At 46.9% G+C, this 2,685-nt stretch overlaps 1 pseudogene; it reads right to left on the reverse strand.

Moving 5' to 3' along the window:
- Positions 1–335: 335 nt before the first annotated feature.
- On the reverse strand, positions 336–1,695 carry LOC101435341 (CCR4-NOT transcription complex subunit 9-like; annotated as a pseudogene).
- Positions 1,696–2,685: the final 990 nt, after the last annotated feature.

Below are 2,685 nucleotides of genomic sequence, written 5' to 3' on the forward strand. Positions count from 1 at the left end.
CTATCACCACTGTCTCCCCTCCTGCCAGTGGCTAGGTAGAGGTGGGGGAGAAGGGTCATCATGGGCATGCTGCAAATACAGCATTTGCTGGTGTTGACACCCTTCCGGGACCATGGTGACAGACTGCTGTGTTCATTTCCTGGGAGTAGCAGCAGGGGCCCAGTTCCTCAAGGCAGCCCATATACCTCAGCAGGCACACTTTAGCCCTCTTCTCCAGTGCAGTTCAGCATTGAGGTTGTCTATTCCCAGTTAGCAATAAAACCTGCGCTGTTTTGCTCACAGGTTCCCCCTCCCTTCCCCAACTTGAGGGAGTAGTGGGAAAGGACAGAGGAAGTTCATTGAGGGGGCAAGGAGATACCTCGGAGGTTGGTAATGTGGCCCTCTTGAAGGTTACTAGTTGTGCAAGACAGCATTTAGTGGTGGTGTCATCTTTTAGCCCCCGAGAGAAGGTTGTGTCCTTTAGCTGGCCAGGAAGGCACTGCCTGAATGTTTCACGTGCCCTGGGATTATCTGAATGTTGAAGGTAAAATGCTTCAGCAGATGGGTGGAAGGCTCTTTGGACAGCTGAAGGACCATCTTACCCAAGATCATGGTAACATGGGAGAAACACTCATATTTCTGACATGTAAGCCAAACTGGTGTCATTTAAGAGGATCTTCTGGAGGATGAGTGTGGGAATCATTTTAGAAAGTTCATTTCCAGATTCCATAATGCACAAACACAAAGGGATGATTTCTGTTGACAATAAAAAGTTAATTACTTCTTGCTTATCTTTTCTCACCAGGGCCCCAATAACTCCGAGGCTGGTGAGCCAAAGATATTCAAAGGGACATGTCTCACTAACAGTGTGGATAAAGGGATACAAAAAAAGAGGGATGTGTGCTACTAGAAATGCTAACCTGGTTTCTGGGTGTGATGTCACACACTTCAGTAATGCCAGAGCATTGCAAACTGTTAGACTGGTGTGCTGTCAAGGTGGGGGGTTGATAGATGGATATTTACAATTTCCTGTAAAAGTGCTGCAATAGTACCAAATAAATACCACATGCAGGCTCGAAGAGAGGGATGCCTAGAGAGGCCCCTGCCCTGGGGGTGGGCTCTGAAAGGGGCGATGCCTAGAGAGCACGTCTCTGGAACACTAAGACCAACAATCTTTGAGAGACTTTTCCCCCCACCGCTACCTGCCTTGGTTGGGGAAGGTCCAAGTTCCCCAACAGGACATGTTCACTTCTCTTACCCAGGACAGGGGGCCCATCCTTTTCTCAACCTGGTGATCTTGTCTAGGTGCTGGAACATCGTTGTGACACACTAATTCCCAGGAAGAATTGAGTGAATTTCAGTTCTAGGGAGGTCATGTGATGGATGGGAAAACCCTTGAAGTAAGAGTCCCACATATCTGTGTATTCTATTACCTATGGGGAACTAGTTAGTTGGCCTTGGGCAAGTTTAACACTCTAAGCCTCAGCTCTCCAAATATCTATCAGGGCAATAAATGATATGAGACCTAAAAATAAATAAATAAATAAATGCCACACCATGGGTGCAAGATCAGGAACAGATTCTCACTTCTTACTTAGCTCCAGCAAAGCATTTTCTCCTGTCTCAGATGGGACAGCTGATTGATCCACTGATATTTTCTTTATCCTCTTGAGCCAGTGCTGTAGGCACAGGTGCAGTCATAGCCAGGCTGTGCATGTTGGGATTGGCCACTGCTCTCCTCCCACCACTGGATGTGACTGACCCGGGTCCCTGCTTCAGCATCTCTGCCATGGAAGATGATGAACCACCACAGTGACCATCCGCCTCCAGCTGCTCTGCCCCCTTCACAGCCCTCTGACCTCTCACCCCTGACCCCCACCCACACAACATCTTCCCACCTCCTGGCCTTCAGGGGAGTGAATCCTAGAGTATGCCCCTTTGCCCTTTAAGATTCAAGACACAAAGGACATGCACAATTTGCTGGTCCCTGCATCCTCTGGGTCCAAGTAGGTATCCTTAGAGATGGGCGTGAACTCTGCCCCTACTCCAGAGGCCTGTGAAGCTTGCCTTCACCTTTGAAAGGCAATCTTGCTGGATATAAGATGCTTTTTTAAAGATTTATTATTTATTTATCCTCCCCCCCTTGCTGCTTGCTTGCTGTCTGCTCTCTGTGTCCATTTGCTGTGTATTCTTCTGTGTCTGCTTGTCTCCCTTTGTTGTGTCATCTTGCTGTACCATCTCTCTGCAGGTGTGGGCCAGTGCACCTTCACAAGGAGGCCCTGGGACACAAACCCAGGGCCTCCCATTTGGTAGATGGGAGCCCAATTGATTGAGCAACAGCCGCTTCTCTGGATATAAGATTCTTGCCTGGCAGTTTTTCTCTTGCAATTTCTTAAATACATTATACCATTGCCTTCTTGCCTCCATGGTTTCTGATGAGAAATCAGCACCTAATCTTATTGGGCATTCCTTGTATATGATGAATTGCTTTTCTCTTGCTGTTCTCAGAATTCTCTCTTTATCTTTGGAGTTTGACATTCTGATTAGTATGTGTCTCTGAGTAGGTCTATTCAGATTAATTTGGATGGGAGTATGTTATGCTTCTTGGACATGGATATCTATGTCCTTCAATAGAGTTGAATAATTTTCTACCATTACTTCCTCAAATATTCCTTCTTCCTCTTTTCCCTTCTCTTGTTTGCACCT

The sequence above is a fragment of the Dasypus novemcinctus genome, chromosome X (genome assembly GCF_030445035.2).
Source record: "Dasypus novemcinctus isolate mDasNov1 chromosome X, mDasNov1.1.hap2, whole genome shotgun sequence".
In the NCBI taxonomy this organism is placed as follows: domain Eukaryota; kingdom Metazoa; phylum Chordata; class Mammalia; order Cingulata; family Dasypodidae; genus Dasypus; species Dasypus novemcinctus.